This window comes from Cebus imitator, unplaced genomic scaffold (assembly GCF_001604975.1).
Source record: "Cebus imitator isolate Cc_AM_T3 unplaced genomic scaffold, Cebus_imitator-1.0 Scaffold193, whole genome shotgun sequence".
NCBI classification, from domain to species: domain Eukaryota; kingdom Metazoa; phylum Chordata; class Mammalia; order Primates; family Cebidae; genus Cebus; species Cebus imitator.
In genome coordinates, this window is record NW_016107508.1 from 2,779,296 (window position 1) to 2,789,683 (window position 10,388).

The following is a 10,388-nucleotide window of genomic DNA, read 5'->3' on the forward strand; positions in this document are numbered from 1 at the left end:
TAAGACAAGGCTTTCTTCTTCCCTACAGGCTCTTTCTCTCCAAGTTGATTGTCTGCTCCTTCTGGTCTTTCTTACAGTTAGAGGCTTTCTTTAGGTGGTTGGCCATCCTTCCCAGCCTACTCATGATTAAGGGTGGAACTAAGTAGCTGACCTGAGCAGTTAGAGGGCCATTTGCCAGGGACACTCCTGGTGTCACTGTCTTTAGACCTTTCCTCTTTGACTAGTCAGATTCATAGAAGGAAAGAGAAAAAAAGAGGCTTCCAGTCTCCAGTCTGAAGGGTAAGGATCTAGCTGCCAGAAGTTGGAGGGAAGGGGTTGGTCAGCTCTGCACTTAGAATTTACACTTCAGATAGTCAGCAAATCCCCTTGGTTAGGTAGATTATCCTGGCTCTCCATTCTGTTTGGTCTCTGCCATTCCGGACACCCTCTGATGTCTTTCTCTGCCATTCCGGACACCCTCTGATGTCTTTCTCTCTCGGCAATAAACTTCAGATATGCCGAGGTGAGAAGAGGTGCTCTCTTAGGCATGTGGAGTGGGGGAGAAAATTTAGGGTTCTAATTGCTCTTAAACAGTTTTCAGCCAATCTCCTCCTTTTTAGCTCCCCCTTCTGCTCCTCACCTCTCGTTCCAAAGCTGTCTGTTACTGCCATTTCTGTGCCTTTTGAGAAGGCTGAGATGTACATTAGTTGGTTCTTGGCTTTAAAATCAGTTGGTTCTTAGCACTGCTGCTGGCCTGGGATTTGACTTGCTCTGGTCTGCCAAGTCAACGGCCATTTGTCTATTGGCTTTCAAGCTGCCAAAAATTATGTTGCTTTGTGTTTTTTGCCTTGTCTCCTTTTCTTCTTGTCTTTGAAAAACCCTTTTACTGTTGTTTGGTGACATTTTTGGTGTGTATGCTTTAGATGATTGTCTTCACTTTGCAGTACTTAACCAGAACCGTTCCTTACTTTTCCATGCCCAGCATCTTCTCAACCTTCATGCCTTACTTAAATATTATCTCTTCTGAAAGGCCTTCCCGGCCCATCCTATGTCAAGAAGGCATTCCCCAACCACTTCTTTAGTCTGTATTTTAGCCTCTTGTAATATCTTTATAGATCTTTAAAAAATATTTACTGTCTTTTTGTTCATTTTTTACACTTTCTCATATGCTGTATGACACCAAGGACTGTGGCTTTCTTGTACACTGTTACATCCCCAGCAACTGGCACATAGTTAACTACAATGAACATGTACTGAATGTATGAAAGAACAGATTATACATGGACTACATAAATTTTTTTTTTTTGAGACATAGTTTCACTCTTGTCCCCCAGGCTGAAGTGCAGTGGTGTGATCTCAGCTCACTGCAACCTCCACCTCCCAGATTCAAGCGATTCTCTTTCCTCAGCCTCCAGATTAACTGGGATTACAGGTACTCACCACCTTGCCCAGCTATTTTTATTATGATTTTTTGAGATGGAGTCTTGCTCTATTGCCAGGCTGAAGTGCAGTGGTGTGATCTCAGCTCACTGCAACCTCTGCCTCCGGGTTCAAGTGATTCTACTGCCTCAGCCTCCCAAGTACACTGCTGGGATTACAGGTGCCCGCCACCATGCTCAGCCAATTTTTGTATTTTTAATAGAGATGGGATTTCACCATGTTGGCCAGGATGGCCTCAATCTCTTGACTTCGTGATCTGCCCGCCTTGGCCTCCCAAAGTGCTGGGGTTACAGGTGCGAGCCACCATGCCTGGCCGAATTTTTAAAATTGATAACATCTTTCTCAGTTTTTCTCATCTGTAAAAAATAAGAGCAGGGAAATAAAATAGCACTTACCTCATAGACTTGTGAGGCTTAGACAGTTAAAAGGATAAAGTGCTTAGAATACAGTGCCTGGCGCATGGGGAACACTATAAAAATACTGTTATAGCTTTAAGAGTCTTAAAAACAGTCTTCAGAGAATTATAATTTTATATTTAATTGTTCAATTTTTTCAAGCTAAAGAAAAGTTTGCTGTGTGATGGGCTGAATTATTCTTCTGAATTGTATAGTATGTTCTGAATCAAAGTACATCTGAATTTTCAGTACAGGTTGATCATGAATGGCAACTTGAATTTTAGCACTGTCATGGAAGAGAATTGTGCTTCCACATGGAAGTAGGATCCCAAATATTTACCAGAGGTTTTCTACATAGCAAGACATTTAAGGACAGTGCTGGCTATGATGCATCTTCTTTTTTAGGCAATTCTGGGTTATCTGTGTCTTCTTAGGGAGTAGAATTTATTTTCAGTGCAATCATTTTGTTTTGAGGTTGAGCCACATAGATTGGATAGATGGTTGACAATTAGAGATATGTCTTGAGAATTGCACTTAGTGGTAGAAACTTAAAGAATGATTCATACTCATCAGCCTTTGTATATCCCTGAAATTATTTAATTTTCACCAAATAATTCCTCAGTTATTCAAAAGTCTATGATTTTTTAAATAGAGAGCTCAGTGTAGTAATGAGAGATTAAATAATTTTCTAATTTTCATTTGCTGAATCCATATGTGTAAATTTATGCTTTCTTGAAAAGATAGTAATGCTCTTGTTTCTCTCCTCCCCTTGCAGTTTTGAGTACAATAAGCACAATAATTAGGTTTCTTATCTTGTCATTTAGAAAGTCCAAGCTCGTCAGTTAGTCTTTCAATGGGGTAGGAAGTACTTTAACTTTGGATTCAGATTCTCTAATTTCAAAATCTTGATCTGAGGAAGCTGCTCAGTAAACTTTGAAAAGTAAGTGTTTATAACCCAACCCAGTTGCATCAAAATAGAATAGATTTCCACATTCTATTTCAAATTATTATGTATCCAACATTCAACTTGAAGAAAATTGACTGCCTGTATCAATTTCTTCATCACACTGTGAAATGAATCTGACTTCCAAAGTTTCTAATATAAGCTCTCTTGACCAATAGTGCAATAGAAACTGGAAAAGAAACCCCCTTTTTTGAGGAGGAATTGATGGTTTGAGGGGAATAAATTGTTGTTTTCCTTTTATTTTTATTTATTGCAGATGTCCCGTCTCTGGAACACTTGAAGCATTTCCATGTTTAGACTTTTTAAATCTTTTTTTTTTTTTTTTTGAGTCACAGTCTCACTTTGTCACCCAAGCTGGGTGCAGTGGTGCCATCATGGCTCACAGTCTCAATCTGCTGGGCTCAAGCCACCCTCCCACCTCAGTCTCCCAAGTAGCTGGGACTACAGGTACCATCACCACATTTGGCTGTTAAAGCATTTTCTTTGTTGAGATGGGGTCTCACTATGTTGCCAAGGCTGGTCTTGAACTCCTGAGCTCAAGCAATCCTCCTACCTCAGCCTCCCAAAGTGCTGGGATTACAGGCATGCGCCATCATATCTGGCTTAGACTTTTTTCAATTGACAGGTGTTAGGTCTTACTAATTCATATATGAAAGCTAACTAGATGATTTTATGTATGTGTGTATAGAGGGGTGTGTGTGTGTGTGTGTGTGTGTGTGCGTATATACATAATTAGTGTGCTAAAATGTATAGTGGGGGGTCACAGCTAGCTCAAGTGTTTCTCTTTATAGATGACATATCAGAAAATGGCTCTATCATTTACCACTACGTGATCTTGGGCAGGTTACTTAACCTCTCTCAGCCTCAGTTGTTTCATTGGTAATGTGGGAATAATAGCAATACAACTATTATTTTTATGTTTACCAGCATATAGTAAACACTCAGAATTTAGAATCATTATTGTGATTATTGTGACCTTCTAGAGGTGAGGAATTTGTCTTATTTGTGTTGATATACCAAAGTGCCTCATTAATCAATATCTGATGAATGAATAAGATCACTGATACCTTTACTTTCAATATGCTGCTTACCTTGTTGCTAATGTCTAAAATTCCCTAGGCTGGACACTTTGCTTTTTACATGTTAAATGCTAAAAAATTTAATTGAATACTGTATGTGGAGTACTTTGAAAAATGTAAATAGCTGTACAAATGTAATGGATGATGGTGATGATGTTGACGATAATGAGGATGATAGTGTTGGAGTCACTTACCAAAGAACAGGAATGTTCTTTGCTGACTTCCCCTGTCTGCTGAAAGTGCCAGGTAACATTTACTGCCTGGAACCAAAACTGGCTGAAGACTATGTATGTAAGTATGCAAATATTTGGAAGAGCTTAACAATGCCGTTTGTGACATCTGACATCCTTTGAACTGTTCAGCCTGTCTACTTGTGTATCCTCTTTCACAACTCTTCATTTGTGTCTTTTATGAGGTTTTGCTTTCCGTTAAAGAAGATGACCTTCCTCAAAGGAGGGGATCGTTCTTTGATCAAGGATTTACAAAGAACTCTGCTTGTCTGCTACAACTGCCAAACAGTGCACTGTTGCTTTGTTCTCCCCACATCTCCATTTCTGAATATACCGTTTTTATTAGCTGTGGTTGTCTTTTATTCTTTACAAGATGAGTCTCTGAATATAGAACTACATTTTAGTGCCACATGCAGGTGTAGAGTGTGTGTGTGCGCTCATGCGCATGCACACATGTCTATGTGTGTGTGTAGGGGGCTATGCTTGATTTTATTGATGACACAAGATCACTGGTATGTTTTACATCTTCTTTATTCCACAGGTTACACCATTTTAAGGGACAGAGTATGGGACTGGGAAAGGGGAAGAAGAGAAACTCACCTGCGGTGGTTAATTATAGTAGTAATTTATTATCTACTAGGTGCCAGTCATTGTGCTAGGTAGTTTATATATGCAATATTTTAAAGTTCTTATGGCAACTCTGTGAGATGGATATGATTACCCTCATTTTATAGATTAGGAAATTGAGACTCAGAGAAGTGCATGACTTTATCCATGTTCTCCTAGTAAATAGAAGAGCTGGAATTCAAATAACCCCTGGATTTGGATTCTTGGTGCCTCTGTTTTATTTTGTTTTTCCCATCAGTAAAACGGATTGCTTTTGCGTGTGTGTGTGTGTGTGTGTGTGTGTGTGTGTGTGTAAAGCTCTAATTGTTGAGATGAGGCAAGGAAGAGGTTGAGGTGACTCTTGTAGGAGCTGCAGAAAATTACAGATGTGTGATGAAGTGAATGATGAAAGGCTTGGAAAAGCTGGAATATGTGGCTAGAGATGGAAACTAAGAAACCCCAAGGCCCATATTCTCAGTGTTTGTGTGGTTTTCCTAAGGAGCCTGGTGAGTGCAGGTGATAGTTGCTTATCCGGGAATGAGGGAGGGGAGCTTATGGAATTTGGAAAATACCCCTCAAATCTTGTTTGGCTCCTGATAGTAAAGGATTTATTTATTAATGTTATTGAGTATGATAATAGTATGTGATTATGTTGTTAGTGTTTTTATTAGTGAGAGATTATATGAAAATATTGATAAGTTAAATAATGTGATGAATAGGATATACTTTAAATACTCAAGAATAAAAAGAAAGAGTGGAAGGGGACAGATGGTGACTATTGAAGGTAGATGACGAGTGTTTGCCAATGGGTAGCCTGGACACCTTCCACCCTCAGGGCCTCTTCTCTGTGGTTCTAATCCAACAGAGGAAGGGAATCTAACTCATTCTGAATAGAATAGGGCCAATGTTAGCTATGCCAAGCCCTGTATTTTTTCTACCACTCCTCCTAAGATTATTTTTCCCAAAAGGTCCTTAGGTATGTGCCTCTATGAAGGGTGTTTCACTTTCCTGCACCTAGAGGTACATAGCTCTAATCTTAGTCAAGACTGACTCAGAGAATGAAAAATATTTATATGCTTCTGCTCTGAGTGTTCTCTGAGATGGTCAGGGTGAGAGTGGGGCACATATCATCCTATAACCATGAGGCCATGCATGGTTTCTCACAGTTAGTTCCTTAGAGTGGGGCTGTCTGTCTGCTCTTCTGACTCTTGGAATGGATATTCTTTGATCTCACTCCATCGTTGAAGATATAATCCCATCCTTATTCCACTCTCAAGCTTTCAGCCAGACCAGCTCCATACCCCAAAATGGATGGTGGTGGAATTGGGGGATTCTGGAGGAAAGTGGTACAAGTAGTTCTTGTGGTGCAAATTGTTCTTCCTATGAGTAATAGGAAGAGGAGGTAGTGGAAACTTTAGTGTTATATCCAAGAATCAAAACTAGCCCATGAAAGGAAAATAAATTCTAAACTGTTCCGTTGTACCAAGAGTCATGTGGCAATTCATTCTTTCATTCACTCATTTGTTCATTTCTTCATTCAGTCATTCAACAAACATTTAGGACCAGACACTTATTAAATGCTGGGTATACTAAAATTAGAGAGACCATTTCTGATCTCAAGGTTCTGATAGCCTAGTGGAGGAGACAGCCATTGAGTTAATAATTGTAGCCTGTGTTGATAAATGCCATCCATGACAGAGGGAAGTCTTGTGTGCTATGAATGTATTGAGGAGATGCATGTAATGCAGTTTGTAGGGAAGGTTAATTATCTACAGGGGAAATGGGTATAGCTGAGCTTTAAAGAATTTTTAGGAGTTAGCCAGGCAAAGAAGTGTGGATTGCATTCCTGTAGTAGAGAATGTGTCTAGAACTATGGAAGGATAACAGCGTCATGAGTTAGAGTTTTGCAAGTCAGTATGACTGAAGTGTGTCATAGGAAAAGAGGCAGAAGGTGAAACCCGACAGGTGGGCAGGGAGCTCTTCATGCAGGGCTTGATATGCTAAGTTAATTGTTTGGATTTCAACCAGCAGAAAATGAGGAAGATTTGAATTTGAGAAAGATCATACTGGATGTCATGTGCAAAAAGGATCAAAAGGGAATCAGTCTGGACATCATAGCAATTAATCTCGGAAAAAGATTATACAAGCTTGAATTAAGGCGATGTCAACGTGGACGGAGAAGAGAGTAGACCCTTGAGCTGATTTCTAGATGGAACCAATAGTGCCGATAAGTAGAATCTAGTTGACATGAAAGACACAAAAATAGTGAGTAAAGACAGATATGAAGTGGCAGGTAATTGAGGAAGATGTCTGTTTCCTTATTGATCCACTAATCAAGAGAAAAAATTAAAAAGGTATCAGGCATAATTTTTACTTAAACCATTGTGGTGAATAGTTATAGCAATGTACATTTGTGAAATATGTCTAAATCCTCTTTATTTATGTCTGTCATTTCTTAATGACAGTTTAGAATGAAAAGAAGATGAATGGCTTAAAAGGGAGCAATGACAGAAAATCATCTATAAAGTCTTAGGCTTTATGTTGTGCAAGAAGAAACCAATAAAAAATTAAGATGGAATTAGGACAAATACTATCAAATCTACAATTTTAATAACTAGCACTGCCAAAGAATGTGGGGAAAATGTTACTTTAATTTCTCATTTAGCAAAAACAGAACAGAACAAACAAATAAGAACTCCTGAGGCTCATACATATTAAATGATTTGCTTGAAGTCACACATAGCTGCAGGTGGGAACTCACATTGCCTCCCAGGGATCTCTGCAGGGCATTGTGATAACACCATGACTCAACATGTTTGGGGTCCAAGTAATTAAAAATAAAGTTGGAGTAGCCAATTTTCAGGAAAAAAATGAGTACTGCAAATGATAATGAAGAACCTATAAAATGTTGGGGGGTTCCATTGGAATGAGAGATGGAAGGAAATAAATGATGAAAAAGAGTACTGCATTATTTGTATGTTATACAAGCAGATTTCATCTTGAAATTACTTATTTGTGTAAATGATATTAGAATTTTAAACAAGTTATTTAGGGAATATCAATAGGACTACAGATAATTGACATTTTAACTTTCAATTCATGTCAGTCACTGTGCTGCTGTTGACCATCTGCTATGTACCTAGCATTGTGACAAGTCCCAAGGGTGTACAAATGAAGTATAAGATGAATTTGTCTCCAAGGATCTTAAAGTGTTGTTAGGGAAACTAGATTTGCAAACATGAAACTAATTTGGAACCATCTAGAATAGCTTATAATCAGTGAAATATTTATATAATAAAGTGCAAAAATTTTGGAAGCAGATAACCATGTTCTGGGTAGCCAGAAAAGGGAGGTATTGATAATGTTTAGAGTCAATTAGAAGGCGTCGTTCCAGGCTGCAGTGCAGTGGTGCAACCTCTGCCTCCTAGGTTCAAGCAATTCTGCTCCAGCCTCCCGAGTAGCTGGGATTACAGGTGTGTGCCACCACACCTGGCTAACTTTTGTATTTTTAGTAGAGACAGCGTTTTATCATGTCCAGGCTGGTCTCAAACTCCTGACCTCAGCCTCCAAAAGTGATGGGATTACAGGCATGAACCACTGCACTCGGCTGATGTAACTTTTAAGATGGACCTTGAAGAGTGAAAGACATCTGATTTTTCAAGAAGTAGAGGGCAGGACTAGTGAAATAAACATGTTTTGTTTTGTGTTTTCTAAGAAATAAATAACTAGTTAATATTCTAAATAGTCTAATATTTTGTCTGCTCACTGGAGTACTATTTAATGAAATATCAGAAATAACCTAAATTCCGAACAACAGAATAGGGGAAGTGTCCATATTTCATGCTAAATCTGTATCACTGAGTATTATTAAACCAGTAAAAGTAATTAAAGAACAATGTGGTCTGGTGGAAAAGGAGGGTTTACAGCCTGTAAAACTATCAGTTCTATATTTATTAGCTTTGTGCCTTTGGAAAAGTCACTTACTGTTTTTGACCTTTGGCTTATTCAACTTTTAATGGTAACAATAGTGATCACCTTGCAAAGTTATTGCCAGTATTAAAAATAAGTATATAGAGCACCTGGTACATGATGGATACTCAAGAGATGTTATTCACACTTAATAATGAATATACTGTGCTGGTATGTAAACAGGTACTATCTTTCTGAAGGACGATTTCTTAATTCTTACCAAGCTTTAAAAAGGAGTGTTTTCTGTATGACTCAGCAATTCCATAACTAAAAATTTATTCTAAGGAAATAATTAAAGATGTGTGCACATAGAATATTTAAAAGGATATTCTGGTCACACACAGCAGCTCACTCCTGTAATCCTAGCACTTGGGAAGTCGAGGTGGGAAGATCCCTTCAGCCCAGGTGTTTGAGACCAGCCTGAGTAGCATAGTGAGCAAAGTTTGAGACTTTCTCTCTATAAAAATAATAATAGAAAAGAATATTCTTTGCAGCATTGAATAGAATAGTGAAAAACACCCCAAAATCTCAGAAATAGATTATTAGTAAAGTAAATTATGATTCTGTTACAGAAAGGAAATTATAAAACCATTAAAATGATGATATAGAAGTGCATAGAAAGTGAGGAAAACAGATTCTAAAACTATACACAGTTTAATCCCATTTTTGTAAATGTATATTTATGCAGAGAAAATTTTCTAGAAGAATAACATGCCAAAATGTTAACTACAGTTGTTTTGACTTAGTGGGCCCTTTAGGTGATTTTTATCTTCTTCATGTTGCTTACCTGAATTTTTTGTTTTTATGATAATGAGCACAGCTAAGTAAATTTTTCAAAAATAGGGATGGATCTCTATTAAAAATATTTAGTGACATAGGAAAATGCTTAAGACTTAAAGAGGAAAGATTTCAAACTTATGTTTTATACAACCCCAATTTTGTTAAAGTACTTTTTAGTCTATGATTGATTTTTGCTTTTGTGGCTTTTTCTCTCAAAAAGTAGCAAAGCTTCTAAGAGATGGTGGGGATAGAATGGGCAGTAAAATATGAAACAGAGGTTAGATTTGTGTATGTACTGACCCCTTTTGTTTTTTCTTCATTTTCATCACAGTTTTAACAGCTGGCTTTCTTCGCTATTTTTATAAAGAGAAAAAGTTGATCAGCTGTAAAAGGCCATTCTTTCCCTTTCTGCTTTGTCTCCTTTCATTCTGACTAGGAGCTCATCAAATTCAGTACTTAGTAGGCATGGAGGGTAAACAATGGTGAACAAGAAACTCACTGTCCACTTAGAAAAGACAGTCAACAGTCACCCAAATAAGCACATCATTACTAGTCGTGCTAACTACTATGGAGAAAACTCCAGAGTGTTGCAGAGAAAGAAATGAAGGTGGGGATCAGGGAATCACTTCAGACAGGGAAGTTTGCAAAGACCTCCATGACGAGGAAGGGACACTTAAAGTGAGTTTTAAAGTATGAATAGGAGTTAGTCCCAATCTACGAAAAGAGACAAGGACATATAAAGGTTTTCAAGCCAAAAAAAAAATGTGTTGGCCCTGTGTGGTGGCTCATGCCTGTAATCCCAGCACTTTGGGAGTTCAAGGAGTTCAAGGCCAGCCTGACTAACATGGTGAAACCCCATTAATACTAAAAATACAAAAATTAGCTGGGTGTAGTGGTGGGCACCTGTAATCCCAGCTACTCGGGACGCTGAGGCAGGAGAATTGCT

General features: G+C 38.2%; 1 protein-coding gene across 16 annotated transcripts in view; it reads left to right on the forward strand.

Annotated features, from left to right (window-relative positions):
• The window catches only part of UNC79 (unc-79 homolog, NALCN channel complex subunit), a 276,166-nt gene that overhangs the window by 24,426 nt on the left and 241,352 nt on the right, over positions 1-10,388 (forward strand). The gene's annotated exons all lie outside the window — the stretch shown is intronic.